Source organism: Salarias fasciatus, chromosome 9 (genome assembly GCF_902148845.1).
Source record: "Salarias fasciatus chromosome 9, fSalaFa1.1, whole genome shotgun sequence".
NCBI classification, from domain to species: Eukaryota; Metazoa; Chordata; class Actinopteri; order Blenniiformes; family Blenniidae; genus Salarias; species Salarias fasciatus.
In genome coordinates, this window is record NC_043753.1 from 4,934,261 (window position 1) to 4,954,279 (window position 20,019).

At 42.9% G+C, this 20,019-nt stretch overlaps 1 long non-coding RNA gene across 1 annotated transcript; it reads right to left on the reverse strand.

Annotated features, from left to right (window-relative positions):
* Positions 1-4,387: 4,387 nt before the first annotated feature.
* Positions 4,388-12,797, reverse strand: LOC115393990 (uncharacterized). Its single transcript, XR_003931986.1, has 4 exons — positions 12,613-12,797; positions 8,361-8,451; positions 4,613-4,723; positions 4,388-4,443 (listed from the first exon to the last, which is right to left on the reverse strand). It is a non-coding gene; the product is annotated as an uncharacterized LOC115393990 (long non-coding RNA).
* Between the last annotated feature and the right edge of the window lie 7,222 nt (positions 12,798-20,019).

A 20,019-nucleotide genomic window follows, 5' to 3' on the forward strand; every position in this document is an offset into this window, starting at 1 on the left:
TATTGAAATTTCATTTTTTATTACCACGATTATCGTCAATACCGGTTTACCGCGACAGCCCTAATTAGAACCTGGTGATCCATAAATGCAGCTCACTGTCACTTTCTTTTCTTTTCCATGTAGATTTCAACTGTTATGCATCCACACACTTCCTTGCTGTTGTGATTTTTCACACCACTTTATGCATTAGTTTTAGTTTTGTGTCCACATAAATGGCTTCTCCTCCACCAGGCTTCCCCTCTCTGTTCAAGTAGTTGTTCAGTAGTTAATTCTGGTTCATTCATTTCTTTGACAGATGTGCGGATGAGATTTGACAACTGTATTTTACATTTTGTTCAGAGGATATAACGTGTTTGTGGTATGTATGGCAATATATAATAGAGCCAATATCTTTCAAAAACATCGTTATCAAAGCCATGAAACAAAATCAGTCTGCAAACACGATCCAAATCCAGAATTAATTTTCAATGTATAAATAACCAAAAGAGGCACTTCTCCATTGAACATTAATAACATTTGGTGAAACAAAACGAGGTACAAGAAATTAATTCATAAATAATGCTGACAAATGTGAATTCATGAATGTCCTGAGTATTTACAAATCCACACATGGACAGTTAAATAATCATGAAGAAGAATTCAGGTGACTTTCTGAGTGATTGTTGGAAAACTGTGCAGCTTTGTGCTTCATTTATTAAAGCACGGTCTCTTCAGTCAGCTCCATTTGACTGACCTCTGCTGACCTCTGGTTTACCTGGGAATGCCGAGGTAAACCAGGGAAATCTGACCAATCACAGAAGACTTTGCAGGCCACCCAGCCGAAGAAAGTTAGCGCCCGACCAGGGTGTCGGGGTCGCAAACTTTCTTCTGCCAGAAGCTCCTGTGTGAACAAAATAATGTCATTTTGTTCGAGGACACCCCGAGCTGCTGAACTCTGCTCAGCTTCACGTGGATTATGAATGAACCAGAAGACACACAAAAGCCTGCTTGGCCTTTGGAAATGCTCCTCCGGACAAAGAAGACTGCTGCTCTTCTGTTTTATGGTCAGATGAAAGAAAAACTGGATCGTTTGGCCACAATGAGTTATCTCGGGGGCGACAGTAGCTCAGTTGGTAGAGCAGGTCGTCTTATAACCGGAAGGTTGGCGGTTCGATCCCCGCTCCCGCAGGCGTAAAACTGTCGTTGTGTCCTTGGGCAAGACACTTCACCCACCTTGCCTAGTATGAAAGTTGTGAGAGTGAATGGTTGGTGGTGGTCGGAGGGGCCGATGGCGCAGATTGGCAGCCTCGCTTCCGTCAGTCTGCCCCAGGGCAGCTGTGGCTACAGCAGTAGCTTACCACCACCCAGTATGGTGTGAAAGAATAATGCAATGTAATGTAAAGCGTCTTTGAGTGTCCTGAAAAGCGCTATATAAAACCAATGCATTATTATTATTATCTTTCATTTGGTGGAAAAAGGAGAAACTCTCAACCCAAAGAACACCTTCCTCACTGATAAACATGGTGGAGGGAACTGAATGCTCTGGGGGGTTCAGCCAGTGGACCAGGGAACCTGATCACAGTGAACTGCTCCATGAAAAAAGAGCAACACATCAAGATTCTGAACAACAACATCAGACAGTCTGCAGAGGAACCTGGCCATGGGCTCCAGTGGACATTTCAACACAAAAACAACCCAAAAATCTCAGTAAAAAGTGGTGAATAAATGGTGAGAGGACCAAAACATGAAGGTTTTGCAGCGGCCCACCAGAGTCCTGACTGGAATCTAACTGAGATTCTGTGAAGAAGCTAAAGATCAGAGTGATGGAAAGACCCTCCAAACAGAAAGAGTTGGAGCTCACTGCTGAAAATGAATGAGGGGAAAAAACCCAGTGGAGACATGCAACAAGCTGCTCAGCAATTCCAGGGAGAGTTTGATTGCTGTAATAGCTCAGAAAGGATTTTATATTGATTATTGAGAAGGGGATGGATAATTTTGGACATGCCACTTTTTGTTCAAATCCAAGTAAAAGCTGAGAAATATTTTTTCCACAACAGAGCATCTTGTACATCATCTTATTAACTTCTGGAAGAAGCCTGAGTCATTTCTAGTCAGGAAAAAAAGACACTTGCTGGTTGAATAAAAGTAACTTTGATCCAAAATTAGCCTGCAGTATGAACAATGTTGGGGTTACATGTATCTTCATCCACAGGACATCATTAAAACTGAAAACAATGCAGTACATACACCAGGCCTTTAGGTAGCGCTGTAACTCTGCCACAGAAATACACGAAGAAGACATGGCAGCACGTTCAGCTTGTCTTCTGGTCTTATTAAACCAAACAGCATCAGGAGCTTCTGCAGCACGATCAACTTCTCTGGTTGAACAAGCTGATCGACATATTTTGTTCTCCAGGACGATCAGACAGGCCTGAATATGGAGCCCTGATTGAGGAACATCTCCACAGAGGAACTACAGGAACTACTTTCTACAAACATCACTGAGACATTGATCATGAGGACATGTGGACTCACTCAGCCTTCCTGCAGTTCCTCACAGCTGGGATCAGTCTCCGTCGTCCCTCCTTCGATGTGTTGAACTTCTTCAGGTTCAACTCCTCCAGGACCTGGTCTGACATCTGCAGCATGTAGGCCAGAGCTGAGCAGTGGATCTCAGAGAGTTTCTCTGATCTGTTCTCTGACTTCAGGAACTTCTGGATGTCCTGATGTACTGAGAGGTCCTTCATCTCCATCAGACAGTGGAAGATGTTGATGCTTCTGTCAGGAGACATTTCATCACTGTTGATCTCCTTCAGGTTCTGGATGACTCTCTGGATGGTTTCTGGACTGATCTCTGTCCGACCCAGCAGACCTTCTAAGAGTCTCTGGTTGGACTTCAGAGAGAGGCCATGAAGGAAGCGGACAAACAGGTCCAGGTGGCCGTTCTGACTTCTGAGGGATTTCTGCAGGACTTTCTTCAGGAACTCATCCAGAGATGAGAGAGCATCATCATCATCGTCATCATCATCAACATCATCCGTTCTGAAGAACTTCAACACTTTATCAAAACATTTATTTTTCTTCTTTCCCATTTGTTTCCGGTCCTCTCTGAGGAAGGTCTTCAGTTCGTCTGTCTTCCTGTTGGTGAAACAGTGGAACATGAAGACTGCAGCCAGAAACTCCTGAACACTCAGATGGACGAAGCTGTAGACGGCTTTCTGGAAGATCACAGACTCTCTTTTGAAGATCTGAGTACAAACTCCAGAGAACAGCGAGGCCTCAGTCACATCCAGACCACACTGCTCCAGGTCTTCTTGGTAGAACAGGATGTTTCCTTTGTCCAGATGTTCCAAGGCCATCCTGCCCAGCTTCAGAAGAAGCTCCCTGTCAGCCTGCGTCAGCCCCTGTGGACCCGTCTCAGGTCCTTCATGGTACTTGAGCTTCTTCCTGTGTGTCTGAACCAGCACAAAGTGGGAGTACATGTCAGTCAGGGTCTGGGGCAGCTCTCCTCTCTGCTCGCTGCTCAACATGTGCTCCAGAACTGTAGCAGTGATCCAGCAGAAGACTGGGATTCCACACATGATGTGGAGGCTCCTGGAGGTCTGGATGTGGGAGATGATTCTGCTGCTCAGCTCCTCGTCACTCAGCCTCCTCCTGAAGTACTCCTCCTTCTGGGCGTCAGTGAAGCCTCGCACTTCTGTCAGTCTGTCCACACATGATGGAGGGATCTGATTGGCCGCTGCAGGTCTGGAAGTGATCCAGACCCGAGCCGAGGGCAGCAGATCCCCCCGGATGAGGTTCGTGAGCAGCAGGCTGACTGAAGACTGCTGGGAGACGTCAACCAGCCGCCGTTTGCTGCTGAAGTCCAGAGAAAGTCTGCTTTCATCCAGACCGTCACAGATGAACAGCAGCTTGCAGACAGCCAGCTCCTCTGCCGTCAGCTTCTGGAGCGCCGGATGGAAAACATGGAGCAGCGTGAGAAGACTGTACGGCCGCTCTCTGATCAGGTTCAGCTCCCTGAAGGAGAGAACAACCAGCACACTGACATCCTGGTTCTCCAGGCCCTCGGCCCAGTCCAGAGTGAACTTGTGCACCGAGAAGGTTTTTCCGCTGCCGGCCACGCCGCTGGTCACAACCACTCGGATGTGTCTGAGCTGCTGGGCCGAGGCTTTGAAGATGTCCTGAACCCTGATGGCAGTGTGATGGAGGCTCTCCTTCCTGGAAGCTGTCTCCAGCTGCTTCAGCTCAGGTTCCCTCTGAAGCTCCTCACTGAGTCCCTCTGTGATGTGGAGCTCAGTGTAGATCCTGTTGAGGAGGCTTCCTCCTCCTGCTTCATCACTTCCTTCAGTCACACGTTCACATCTCCTCCTCAGACTCTTCTTATGTTCTTCTAGAAGCTGCTGCAGTCCTGATGAAGAACCCTGGTCCTGCTGCTCCTCACAGACATCACTGCTCTTCTTCTCTCTGTGGACACCAAGAAACATTTACTCTGAGCAACACGACACACAGCAGAGACACAAAGATCCAGCTTCAACTCTCACACTGATTCAGAATAAAGAACTGAATCTGAACGTCAGCAAAACATCTCTCACTCTGGTTTGGAGGAAACAACAGGAAACAAAGAGTTTCTTACTTTGTGTCTGAAGGTCCAGGTTCAACACTGAAGTCTGGTGGAAAACCTTTGGACCAGTCAGTCTTCAGAGACAACCTGCTGGATCCTGAAGACTCTGCTGTGTATCTGCTCCTGTAAACAAACAAACAAAAACACACACACGATCTGAAGTTATTAACCATTAAATAACATTTTACTCAAATTTAATAAAAATTCCGAAAAGTAATTAACTACCTGTGGTAATCCATACTTTTATGCTTTTATTACTAATAACCAAATGTAAATCCCAACACATACATGAAAAACTGAAAAGTTCTGACACGTTTGTCATGTATATCTGTGAATAAATGATTATTTTGCTGTCAAATTCCTTTTCTGTGGTTTTTCCTTGTTTTACAGAAGGAAACTACTGTTTAGATGATTGAAGCGTCCCGAGATCAAAAAATATGACCAACAGAGTCACTGTTTGACTTCAGATGTGTTTTTCAGAAAAAAAACTTGTTTTCTCCATTTTTTGCTCAGAGAGACGAGTTTTTGGTGAAACCACCCGATGTTGTACTGATGATTACTAAAGAACACTGAAATGTTCAAACCAGCTTTTTTTCCTTATGAAAGAAGAGAGTTTACTCTTTCATGTGATAGTTTCAGTGTTTACACAATCCTGAAACTCAAATATTCTGAGTTTTGAAACATGAGTCAAAATTGAGGGTTTGGCTGATCTGAAACCAGCTGGCAGCGAAAGACTTACAATGAAACAATGAAGATGAAAGTGAAGCCCCCCCCCCCAAACAAAAAAGGTGAGACTTGTGTGTAAGTCCAGTCTTGACTTCATTAAGGGACTCTGTGAACGGAGGCAGTGAGGCAGAGCTGAGAGCTCAGTGTGTTGAGTGTGAGCTCACGCTGGAGCCACAACTGTGATAAGAAACAAAAAAATCCTGCATTAGCAGGACAACCTCAATCATTTTCTCATAAATATCAGCTTCTTCGGACACATTCATCATAGCTGCTGTGTAAACTCCAGCACTAACATATCACAAAACTAAATAACAGCGTTTTCTCTTTTTACATTCAACACAAATTCTTCTATAATTGTTTTTTTTTACCCATTTTCCAGTAAATTCCTTCTAGAAATCAGACACCAAAACAGAATACAGCTAAACCAATACCATCTTGACCACACAGACATTTCTTCTGCAGCAACAGAGCACATTGATGAAGCTGGGTTTGTCAGCACATGAGCAGCCATCAGGTAAAAACACAGCGGAGAACAGGACACAAAGATATTCAATCCTCGGCTCACATCCAGTTACTCCCAACTAGGGCTGTCACGATATCAAATTTTCTCTTCACGATTATCATGGGCAAAAAATATCACGATAACGATATTATCACGATATCAGCAAAAATTTAACCAATAATGGTACAAACATTGAGATTCATGTTTAATTTTAATTTTGTTTGTTTTCTCTCTTTTCCCAGATGAATTACATTCAGAATACCTGTCAAATGAGGTGTTGAAACAATATGAGAACAGTAACTGTACAACTGCATACCAAAAGTGTAGTTACACTCAACTAATTAAAATCTCATGAACTGATTAACAGAGGATCCACAGCAGAGGCGTCATTTACGTGGGGTTGGTGGGTTATGAAACCCCTTGGGCCCTGTTGGGGTGAAATCCTGTACCACCACCACACTGCAGAGAACTTTTGTTTGTTTGTTTGTTTGTTTGTTTAAATCCGAGGCGGAATGAGCAGCAGCTGCTTCTCTCCAGCCAGAGGCGCCGCTTCTGGCTTGGGCCCCGAGCTGAAGGGGGCGCGGAGGGACGGCTGACATCAGTCAATTTCAATGACAAATTTAAGGCGCTACACTAGACGCTGCAACGACAACGTGTCGAAAATCCCCCGCATGGGGGGCCCTTTTCCGAGTACTCACCAGTTAGTTGCTCGAAGGGGGCCGGCGGAGAAGATGGCAGATATCAGCGACACAACTTGAAACCCCCCCGGACACATTACAATGACACGTCTGGAACCTACCTAATGGGGCCCCACTGCTACCCGGCTTGCATCAACGTGCAGTCAGTGCTGCTAAACACACTTTTTTCGGGTTAGGATAGAGTGTCTCGCTGTCGTTGTCGGCCACCGCCGACATGTTTAGTTCACTCGTGACGCTCGCTAACTGGGAGCTCGCTAGCTCGGAGCCGTGCCGCTACCACTGCTCTGCTGTGTTTACATGTGAGGGGAGGGGGAGAGGCTGGGGTGCTGCAGGAGGGAGACGAAGCAGGGCGGAAGAACAGGAGCGGATTTTGAAAATACACTTGAAAACGTTTCAAGCGGGACTAGATCCTCTTTACAATATTATCATAGGCGTATTTTGAACACGATATTGAAATTTCATTTTTTAACACCACGATTATCGTCAATACCGGTTTACCGCGACAGCCCTACTCCCAACTACTTTCTGCTTTTCACAGAACAGATTTTCTTCCCAGAGACCTGAAGATTTACTCTCTGTTCAAACTCTGTGCTAACTCTGTTGCGTCTTCATGCCTTCCTCACCGCCGACATCATGAAGGCCCTGAGGAGGTCAAAGGTCAACAGTGCAGCTGGTGGTGACATCATCAGTGGACTGGTTCTCAGACTCTGTGCCGACCAGCTCGGGGGTGTTTTCCAGAACCTGTTCCAGGCCTCCATCTCCACTGGAATTGTCCCCAAGTGGTGGAAACTCTCCACCATCATCCCAGTTCCCAAGGTGAGCCCTCCCATGACCTTGAATGACCTCCAGCCCATTGCATTAACCTCCCAGGTGATGAAAGCCATGGAGAGGCTCGTCTAACAACACATTCTCTCCATGACCGACTGGCAGCCAGACCCGCTCCAGTTTGCTGATCAAAGACACAAAGGTGATGATGATGCTAAAGCCTTCATCATCCACACCATCCAGAAACACCTGGAGCTTCCTGACACACCTGCCAGGCTCCTGTTTGCTGACTTCTCCTCTGCCTCCAACACTCTGCAGCCCCACATCCTTGCAGAAAGACTTCACCTGAACTCCAACATGTGCAGCCAGCTCACACTCTGGATCCTGGACTTTCTCACTAACAGAACCCAGCAGGTCCAGATTAACAATAACCTCTCTGACGTCCTCACCACCTCCACAGGCTCCACCCAGGGTTGCCTCCTTTCTGCTCTTCATTCAGACCAATGAGTGCAGATCCACACAACCCAGATGTCTCCTGGTGAAGTTTGCAGAGGACACAGTTCTCCGGTCCTCCTCCGGTCCCACTTTGCCTTCACTCTCCATCACAACAACCGACGTATCGTTTTATTCTAACATCTAATGGTAAGTCCATGATTATTGATTATTTGATGTTGAGATCCAGATCCTGACTCCCTCTGGTTTTCTCTGTGATGTTTATTAATATGTCAAATAACCAACAAGACTCTGAATTGCTTTGTTTTGTTGTATTTCTTTCATTTAGAAAACTCCACTGTGTTCCAGACTGTCTGTGGAGCATCTTTTCACAGCTGCTCCTTGGATCTGATCTACTCTGGTCGACTCTTTCCTCTGTGGCTCTTGAGCTCAGTGTTTGTTCTTGTGTTGCCGTGATCAGAGCCTCCATGTTGACTGTCAGTCCAATATTTTCTCGACATTCATAGATCTTCTTGATATCATCCACTTCATCCAATGAGTGAAGCTCACTTTGAGCCAACAGAAACACTGAGAGCTGCATCTCTTCTTGTGTTTGGTGTCTTTGTGGATTCTGTACCTGGACTCTGCAGGACCAGCTGGCGTCTCTTCCCTGTCCACAGACTCTGCTCTGTCCTCCTCTTCACCCACATCACTCATCTTCAGTCAGGCTGAGAGAGAAACCAGCAACAAGAACAAAGCTGTGAAACCTGTTGAAGACTCACTGTCAGCGATCAGACTCCTCTGTGTCCGCGTTGGGCGTGCGTGCCAGTTGCTCGTGCGCTTAAAGCGCCACAGCAAACAAACCATGACGGACACGAACTTTGAAAAGTGACAGTGTGAAGTCATCAGACTACAGAGACATCCAGATAGAGAAGAACTGGAGGACGGAGAGAGCAGACTGTCTACTGCGGTCAAGTGAGCCGGCGCTCTGACAAACACAGTCAAGTGAGCCGACACGTCATGAAGCGGTGCGCACATATTCTCTGCATTACGGTAAAAGCGAAACTGAGAGGACTGTGAAACAAACGTTGATCACAACTCACCATAATGAATAGGAGACACATGAATACTGTGAATAAAAGCAAATCTGACCAACACAATGCGTTAAGGAAAGCTTATGCTTGAGTCAATATAGGTCAAAAGAACAGGGAGACAATGAGCTGAAATACTGCATTTCTCTTCAAAACATTATAATTCTTGAACAATATTTAAAGCTAAAACAAAGACATGGGTCTCAAAGACGCACTCGAGTAATGTGATTCACAAGAGATTTGGAGTTAATAGGTCCAATAACCTGGAAGCTATTGAGGAAAAGCTTTTTCATAAAAATATTAATAAAATGTATTAATTACTTTCCCTGGGAAAACAAAGACCTGTGTCTGAACCAGAAGATACAGTAATGGGATGCACAGGTGATTTGGGGTCAATAGGTCATATGACCTGGGAGCTATAGACGAAAAACTCTCTTTTTTTCATAAAAATATTAATAAAATTTATTAATTACTTTTTTGGAGCAAACAAAGACCTGTGTCTGAACCAGAAGATACAGTAATGGGATGCACGGGTAATTTGGGGTCAATAGCTCCAATATTCTGGCAGCTATTGACGAAAAACTCTCGTTTTTTCATAAAAATATTAATAAAATGTATTAATTACTTTTTTGGAGCAAACAAAAACCTGTGTCTGAACCAGAAGATACAGTAATGGGATGCACGGGTGATTTGGGGTCAATAGGTCATATAACCTGGGAGCTATTGACGAAAAACTCTTGTTTTTTCATGAAAATATTAATAAAATTTATTAATAACTTTCCCTGAGAAAACAAAGACCTGTGTCTGAACCAGAAGATACAGTAATGGGATGCACGGGTGATTTGGAGTCAATAGGTTCAATGACCTGGGAGCTATTGAGGAAAAACTCCTTTTTTCAATCAAAATATTAATAAAATTTATTAATAACTTTCCCCAAGAAAACAAAGAGCTGTGTCTCAACCAGGAGCTACAGTAATGTGATTCACAGGTAATTTGGAGTCAATAGGTCCAATAACGTGGGAGCTATTGAGGAAAAAGTCTTTTTTTCATAAAAATATTAATACAAATTATTAATAACATTCCCTGAGAAAACAAGGAGCTGTGTCTGAACCAGGAGCTACAGTAGTGTGATTCACAAGTGATTTGGTGTCAATAGGTCCAAAAACCTGGGAGCTGTTGAGGAAAAAACTTATTTTTTCATTAAAATATTCATAAAAAATTATTAATAACATTCAACAAGAAAACAAAGAGCTGTGTCTGAACAGCACACTGTAGCAATGTAATTCAAAAGTGATTTGGAGTCAATAGGTCCAATAACCTGGGAGCTATTGAGCTAAAATATATTTTTATAAAAATATTAATAAAAATTATTAATAACATTCCCCAAGAAAACAAAGAGCTGTGTCTGAACAGCACACTGTAGCAATGTAATTCAAAAGTGATCTGGAGTCGATAGGTCAAATAACCAGGGAGCTATTGAGAAAAAAATTTCTTTTTTTAATAAAAATATGAATAAAAATTACTGAAAATATTAAAAGCTGAAACAACGAGGTGTGTCTGAACCAGACACTGTAGTAATGTGATTCACAAGTGATTTCAGATCAATTGGTCTTATAATATGGGAGCTATTGAGCCAAAATACTGTATTTTTCATACAAATATTAAAAATGACAATGTTGAAGGCTATCAAAGATATAATTTTTTTAACTCCACAGCTCCCCGGTTATTCAACCTATTAACTGCAAATCACTTGTGAATCACATTACTACACTGATTTAGACTGGTTCAGACACAACTCTTTGTTTGCTCTGTTAATGGCCCAAATATTTTTTGTTAATAGTTTTTGGGAAAATAGAGTTTTTTTCTTAATATCTGCCAGGTTATTTGACCTATTGATCTCAAATAGCTTGGGAATCACATTACTACACTGACTGGTTCAGACACAGCTCTTTGTTTACTCTGTTGTTGTTCCTAATAATTTTTGTGAAAAATACAATATTTAATTAAGCACAATAGCTCCCAGATTATTTGACCTATTGACTCCAAATTACCTGTGAATCACATTTCTGTAGTTTCTCTTTCAGACACACCTCTTTGTTTTAGCCTGTAACATCACCAATAATCTTTATTAGTATTTTTATGAAAAACAGACAGTTTTTTTCTCAATCGCTCCCTGGTTAATTGGCCTATCGACTCCAAATCACTTGTGAATTACATTACTACAGTGTGCTGTTCAGGCACAGCTCTTTGTTTTCTTGTTGAATGTTATTAATAATTTTTTATGAATATTTTAATGAAAAAATGAGTTTTTTCCTCAATAGCTCCCAGGTTATTGGACCTATTGACCCAAAATCACTCGTGAATCACACTACTGTAGTGTGTGGTTCAGACACAGCTCCTTATTTTCTCAGGGAATGTTATTAATAATTTTTATTAATATTTTTATGGAAAAAAGAAACTTTTTCCTCAATAGCTCCCAGGGGATTGGACCTATTGACTCCAAATTACCTGTGAATCACATTACTGTAGCTCCTGGTTGAGACACAGCTCTTTGTTTTCTTGGGGAAAGTTATTAATAAATTTTATTAATATTTTTTATGAAAAAAAGAGACTTTTTCCTCAATAGCTCCCAGGTTATTGGACCTATTGACTCCAAATCACCTGTGAATCCCATTACTTTATTGTGCGGTTCAGACACAGCTTTTTGTTTGCTCAAAAAAAGTAATTAATAAATTCTATTAATATATTTATGATAAATACAGAGTTTTTCTTCAATAGCTCCCAGGTTATTGGACCTATTAATTCCAAATCTCTTGTGAATCACATTACTCTAGTGTCTATTTCCGACACATCTCTTTGTTTTAGCTTTAAATATTGAAAAAAAAAGAGAAATGCAGTATTTGAGCTCATTATCACTCTGTTCATTTGACCTATATTGACTGAAAATCCCAATTAGCATAACCTTTCCTCAATGTACTTTGTTGGTCAGTCTTGCTTTCACTGACAGTATTCATGTGTCTCCTATTCATTTTTATGGTGAGTTGTGATCCACGTTTGTTTCACAATCCTCTCGGTTCCGCTTTTACCGTAATGCAGAGAATATGTGCGCACCGCTTAATGACGTGTCGGCTCACTTGACTGTGTTTGTCAGAGCGCCGGCTCACTTGACCGCAGTGACTGTCTGGAGGGAGGAGAAGGTCTGGAGACGAAAGTGAAAGTATCTCCGTGATCGCTCAGGGCGCGGCCCCGATGGAGAAACAGAAAAAAAAACAAGGCGCCATGAACTCAAATACTAAACGATAAAATACTGTCGATGTATGTGCTTTATTTCTATCAATAATCTGCAATAAAAGAGCAGATAAACAGTCTGGAGCGCCCAAGGATGCGTGGATCAGTGCGCATGGAAAGCAAATGTCGCACGACAGGAAACGTGGTGCGCGTAGCGGAAAGCGCAAAACGGGCTTTATGGGGGTTCACAGAGTCTCTACTTTGAAGGTTTTGACTTTTCTAATGAATATAAAGTGACAGCTGGAGCTGGTTCAGGTCACCTTGGATCAGTTTCTAAATCAGCTGTTAAACTGTTTGAACTGCTGGGAGACCATCACCGCTCTGAGCGGCTCTCCTTCCTCACTCAGCTCGTTTCACAACATCCAGCTTCAAAATACAGCAAGTGAATCCAAAAGTGATGAAACCTTCTCTCACTGTGGTTTTGAGGAAATATCCGACACACACACACACACAGTTTCTTTTGTTGTAAACACTTTGACATTAGAAGACAAACGTTGGACAAACACTCACCTGCTCCTCCTCCTCTGACAGTCGACTGGAAGTTGAGAGTCTGAACTCACTCAGTTCTTCTCTTCTTGTTTCCTGGTTGGACTGTTGAGCAGCTGCTCCTCCTCCTCAGTGTTTCTTTGAAATCACACCCTCACAGTGCAGGAAGTGTGAGACACGAATCCAGTGTGCGAACTCTTCCGCGGCTGTCGGCGGGGCGGTGCGCGTGCCTCAGAGCGAGAGCGTCTGCTTAAAGTGACGGTTAAGGCATAGCGCCCCCACGCTTCAATGGTGAGGACAAGTACTGCATGCAGGTCGACATCTTTATTGAAGTGAAGTAGTGATAGTGCATATGATCCATGATTATGATCATACAAAAATAAGAATATGAAAATAAAGGAAATACACAGGGAAAACAACATTTTGCCAATATTTATACCCCCCTGCAAAAAAAAAAAAAAAAAAAAAAATCACAAATCATGTTTCCAGGGGGAGGCTCATGTCTCATCAAGGAGGGCTGAGACCCCCCTGGCTCCCTCGCAGTTCGCACCCTGCACGAATCAGCCTATCAGAATAACATCCTGTGTTTTGGATGCAGTATGAAACAGAAAGTAAAGAGATGAACTTCATGTCACTTCAAAACATGAATCTTTACAGCTGGCTGGTCAAACTATGGAGGACTTAAAGGGCCAAAATTAAATAAATGAATACATAATTAATTGAATAATTAATTAAATAATAATAAACAATAAACAATAATTCCTGAATTAATTGAATAATTATGAAATATGTCATTAATTACTGAGGTGGGATAAAATAAATAAATGTGTTGTTATATGTTTCATCAATTTATTAAAATACCAATTCATTTTATGTAAAAAAAATCATGTGATTATTTCACTATTACTTTAATGTTTTGCAGTGGATCATGAATTTATTTTGTCTGTCAACCTTCCAGTCAAAGTCAGTGGGCGGATTCTAACACCTGATTGGTTACCCTTCCATCAAGTCAAGGCAAATCGATTCCAGATAATAGATTGCTGAAGAGCTTGTGAACACATTCTGATACACTGGGTGGCGCTATTCGCCTCAACGTTGGTTTGGATACTCTATTTAACAAAAGTTTATCAGCAACCACGAAAGGATTCAGTTCTCTGATCCGAATATGGATACAGTGCGGTGCCAGACACAGGCCGTTTCTCAATTCTCACTACTTGGCGAGAACACACTTGCTCGTCGTAGTTCGAGCACAGACTTGTGGCGAGGCGACATTGCATGGAAGTTAATGCACACTTGGAACCAGCGTACTTGATAACATCATGGTGTGTTCACAACACCAATGTGTTAGTTTTAATATCATCCATACATTCAAATATAAAAAAACAACAACATGAGTGTTTATAGAGGGGCCAGTGATCAGGAAGTATTTGTGGAAAAGAGTAGTTGGTGTGGAACAAGTTTATATAGCAAGTCACAGCATTAAACATTGGAAAAACATTAAAATGACAATACAGGATGATCTATTCAAGACTGTAGAAATATGTGGCAACATTGCTTGTACCTATTCTGTCACATAAATGCTGAGTATAGAGTAACACTGTATGTGTTACTCTCACTTCTATCCCACCTGCCCTCCTGAACAGCCTTTCAGTTACTGTTGAACTACTTGGATCTAAGCTCAGAAGAAAAGCAGGTGATCAGACATTTCCATAAAAACAATTTTTTAACTCTGTCTTTCACTGCCTGTCATACTTGTGCGCCTGTTATCATCCATCTGCTCATGTCTTCATGGTGCACTGTTTTATACTAGTTTAATAAACTGTACTGTTGGTGCAGGTGAAATAAGGATCGCTTTGAAATATCGCAATTCCAACTGTATTTCAGGAACACAAACGCATCACCAACACAGCCTCTTGTGCAGCAGCAGCACCAACCATCAGTCCCGGTACAACATAAACCACAGAACCCGGCCAAAGTAACTCAATAAATGCTGAATAACTTAAGTGATCATGACACAAAACAACAACTTAAGAACGATAAAACAATTGCTTTTAAATAGGGCTGTCAAAAATAACGCATTCATTGCGTTAATTAATTTATGTAATTAATGCAATAAAATTTTTTTAACGCAGTTTAACGCATGCGCATCATGACAAGCCTCACCTCTTCCAGCGGGTGGCGGTAGAGCACCCGCATGGAATGCAAGCTGCCTGCAAGCTGCCAGCAACAGAAGAAGAAGCCTCACCTCAGCCTCAGCTCGTCCACGCTTCACATGTACGCGTTTCCGCGTAGCTTTGGAGTGTCCGCGCCATTGGTCCGCGCAGGGCCGGCTCTAGGCATAGGCGAACTAGGCGGCCGCCTAGGGCGCCACGTCCCGAGGGGGGCGCCGCGGTCGTACAAGGGGCGTCTGGGTCCGCGCACCACAGCAGCCAGTGCAGTGCATACTGCAATCTGGCTGCTGCGCGGACGTCCGCGGATCGGTCCGCGGACCCTTGCTGTGACAGGAATTCATGACGATGTTTACGTCACGCGGACCAACGCGCAGTGCACACCCACGCGGACATGTGAAGCATGGACGGGCAGCAGACAGGAGGCAGAGGAGGCCTGGCGTCAGTTAATTTATCAAAACAGAAGAAGAAAGCAACATGGAGGGAGATAAGCCGGCTGGCCTCAGGGATTCTACTTGTTTGATTAAAAAAATGTTGAAGCAGTTTTCTGTTTTCCGCACAAAAAGGAACACTGGCTAAGAATGCCCTGTTTAATTGTGCAAGAATAAAGTGTGGTATCTGTTAGTTTTACTTTTCTTGTGGTACTGCATTTGTTACAGACCTAAAAATGTAACTCCTGCCAAAAGCCAACTTTAGAGGGACTGCAGAGGGAGCTCTACACACAGACAATATGTTATGGTGTGCATGTTTTAGTTTTTTGAATATTTATTTTATTTGGAGCCTTAAATATAAAACACGTGTTAAATATATATATAATCATGTGCTGTCGTTTTTTTGTTAATGCAATACAGGAAAAAGGGTATATTTCAGAAATAGTTGAAATTGCGATTATTTGTGATTAATCATGATTAATTAATTTGTAAGCTGTGATTAATCTGATTAAAAATTTTAATCATTTGACAGCCCTACTTTTAAACCAAGAGAACAACTCCCCCCACGGAACATGTCCCACAATGCCTTTTGGCCACTCAGCTCCCACCAGATAACCGTGTGAATGCCATGAATTAAGGGCACAAAGGTGAAGTCATGCATTGAGAATAGGCCTGTTTTGGTTTGTTTGGTTGTTGCTTTCAGGCATTGTTTCATGAAACGTGGATCTCGGGTGTGGACGAGAGAGAGAGACGTTTCAGCACCACAGACAGCTCCGCGTCCGAGTTTCATGGTGTTGAAGGGACCGGCCAGAACACACACATCCTGACATATCAGTGGAGTTTCAATAACGGATCTCACCTTGTGAAGTCCAGGACTCTGACGCCCTCTAGTGGTCTGAAGTTTTCTCCTGAGAAAAACAAAAGCAAAGGAAGAATCCTCTTTCATGTTGCAGTGAAGACCAGGACCAGAGCATCCCCAGACCAAGACGTTCCACAGTTCAGTTCAATCACAGTTGTATTACTGTTTTTAGTTTGTTTTGTTTGGTCTGTCTCACAAAATTCCACTTCCTTCATGCTGATGACTCTTCAGCTCAGACTAAATGGAGTTCTGCAGGGTTCTGTGTTTGGGTCCATACTTTAACACATTATACATGCTTCCCGTGCAGCAGCAGTTCACAACCTTTTGTCTTGACAGAAAAAAAATAAAGCAGTTTTTCCATTTAATCAGCTTCACTTTCATCACTTCACAGGTTCTCATGACTTCATGTCAAAGAAAAAAACTTTGTTTCTGTAAAGCATCAACACCATGATTTTGTGCAAAAAGATATTTGCGTTTTCTGTTGTCATTATTTCCATGCTCATTACAGGAGATGTAAAGCTCGTGAAACCAGAACAAAGTGGGGAAAAAAATGCAACAATAAATTGAGATAAAACTTGTTTAAAGGTGCATTAAGGAGTTTGCACGTTTTATGCGAAACAGCGCCCCCTGCAGGCCTTGGGCATAATGCAGCTTAGTGAAAAACTCGTCCCTGTGGCTCGTGTGCGCGGAAGAGGGGAACTCCTTCCTCGCTGTTTTAGTAGCACTCGAGTAAAATTTAAGTTTCTTTTACCTGGTGGAGTCTGTGTGGAGCTGTGGCAGTGCCAGAAGCCAGTCTTTTCTTACTTTCTGGAAGATCCTGCTCAGTTGTTGCTCACTAAGCATCTGGCGGAGTAATGGCGGACAAAGCGAAACCTAACCAGCCGGAGCGTGCATTACGTCATTCCTTTCAAATTCTCCACAAAAAAATTCTGGTGCCGGACCGGCACTGCAACTTTCAAGTGACAATTTAGCGCTGTTAGAGGTACTTGTAATGAATATGTCAGGGCACATTGTAGACATCATTAAAAATGTGTAACATATTTATGGTGGAAAATAAGTATTTTTCAAGTTGAAAAACTCCTTAATGCACCTTTAAATGTACAGAGAAACATAAAGCTTCAATACAAGTTGATTTATCTTCAGAATGGAAACAGACATCAACTCTGTTTAATACTCTACTCAATACTCTCAACTCTTCAGAAAAACTTCAGTTAATATTTCTCTTCATTCACATATATTTGAGTAAACTATATGAATATTCAGTCCAAGCTCGACCCTCCCTTCAAATGTCTGCCACCAACAATGAAGTGCCAAATACACACATTTGTTTTCCCCTCCAAAAGAAAAGCACTGTCCTCAAAAGCGGTCAGATTTTATTGCAGAGTATACCACAAGAAACCCTTTATTTCCTTTTGGTTTGACAAACATTTCACTCTGGACTGCCTCACAAATCATGACCAGTTTCAATGTGGATTCTGTGAGATTGATTCTTAAAAGTGGTGCGATTCCGACACTAAAGACCCCAGATGGACAGACTCTACCAGTCAGTCCAACCTGCAGGCTGCAAACAGGAATTTCTCTAAATTGAATTCCAAGGCCTGGTTCAGTGAGGTCGAGTCGTTTGGACCTCTGTGTTGATGTGTAGAATTACTGATATTTCATAATACAAAAATACTCCAAGGTGCCACAGCTGCTAAAATAGCCTCTAACTGCCTGAAGCTGTCTTTGACCGTCCCCAAAAATCACAATATGGCTTGTAGTGGCTAAATGTCTGTTCTTAAATTCTTTATCATTTCCTTCTTGAGATTCATTCAAATAACCACTCAGTCAGACGGAAAGAACGAGTCTACTCGTGTTAAAGTTTGAACGACGGTAGAAAACAGCGTGTTCGCCCCGTCTTTAATGAATCTCTCACAAAAAAAAACACACATCCTTTTCACATCCGATAAATGCATGAGCTCCAAAACGTCATTGCTCAGCGTCAGTTCTCATTGGCTATTACCCTAGTAAATCTAACATCACACTGAATGCAAAATTATAAAAATACAAATTATAACAGTAATGCAGCTATAATATTATCACAAATATTCTGCAGCATGCAAATACTGAACATTTCCAAATAATAACAAGTAAAAATGAACTTAAATTATTCAATAGAAAATGGCACCAATATTTCCGGCCCCTAATTGCTCATCGTGGGGATGACAATTACACCAAACTAAATAAACTCAAGAGTCATTTTCTATATTCAAATCCCCATTATGTACTTGTACTAAGGTCTAAACTAACACAAAACTAAATACACTTTCTAGCACATAATAAACTGAAATAAAACATCTTTCATTGTCCATGAGATTCTTCCATCTCCAGCAAGAGACACAACTTGTCAATGGGTCTCTCAAGGGTGTTGGTCTTCGTTTTGACAAGGACCCGACGAACAAAGCCTTGGGCGTCGGGGATGGTCTTCACCACTTTACCCATCAACCAGGACCCTCTTGGAGCCCTTTCATCCACGATGAGCACGACATCACCTTCTTTTACGTTTCTCCTCTTTTCCAGCCACTTCTGCCTTTCTTGTAGGAGGGGCAAGTATTCCCTTGACCAACGCTTCCAGAAGATGTCGGAGATGTACTGCACCTGCTTCCATCTTCGTTTGCAGTACAGGTCTTCCTTCTGAAACATGCCTGGAGGGAGTGCTGGCTTTCCCTTGAGCAGGAGAAGATGGTTTGGTGTCAGTGGCTCGAGGTCGTTGATGTCGTCAGATGACTTTGTAAGTGGTCTTCCGTTAACCACTGCTTCCACTTCACACATCACAGTGTGCAGACATTCGTCGTCGAGTAACTGAAGCTTCAGGACACTGGAAAGTATCTTGCGCACTGTTCTTATTTGGCGCTCCCAGATCCCGCCATGGTGCGACCCAGCGGGCGGGTTGAAGATCCAGGTAACTCCTCTTTGCAGCAAAGCTTCAGAGATTTGGGATTGATTCCACTCCTTTATCGCCTTGCGGATCTCGTGCTCTGCAGCCACCAGGTTCGTACCGTTATCAGATCTCATAACTTCCACTTGGCCTCGTCTCGCTATGAATCATCTCACGGCGTTTATACAGGAATCTGTATCCAGAGAGTGTGCGATTTCAATGTGGATGGCTCTGACTGTGAGGCAAGTAAACAAAACTCCGTAATGCTTGACTCGCGCTCGTCCACGTTTTGCTTCAAAGGGGCCGAAAAAGTCTACACTGACATTGGTGAACGGTGGTTGGTCTGGCTGAAGACGATCTGGTGGTAGATTCGCCATCTTCTGTTCACCAACTGCAGCTTGACTCTTCCGGCATTTCACACACTTTGAAAGCACACTTCTCACTGCTGCATTCCCTTTGCATATCCAGACCCTTTGTCTCAAGCGAGTGAGGGTGTGGTTCCTCCCTCCATGTCCAGTCTCCTCATGTGCATTCCTGATGATCAGAGTTGTGACATGATGGTTTTTCGACAAAATGGCCGGATGTCTTGGGTGTTCTGGCAAGGCTGCCTGGTGCAGTCTTCCACCAACCCGGATGACGCCATCTTGGAGGAAAGGATCCAATCTCATAATAGAACTGCTTCTCCTGATCTTTTTACCCGTCCGCAGCGCAAAAAGTTCCTCATGGAAGGTTTGGCTTTGGCTCAACTGGATGATAGCAGTTTCAGCTCTCCTGATGTCCTTGACAGTCAGATGAGTACCTTTCACACCCGATTTCCACTTCTGCATGTGGTCTTCGACAATCTTGGGTTTTACTCCTTGACTGTCTGGAGACTGGGTTTGGGACTCAAAGATCTTCCTTCTTTCAGACAGATTTTTAAGCAGCTCCTTCAGCTTCAACATCCAGGCGATGGCCTTCCTCAGACTGTGCCAGTTGGAGTAATGATGAATCAGCTTGAAGAGAGGATCTGTGCTTGAGTTGATGGCACTGACGATGTTCACGCTGATCTTGCGCTTC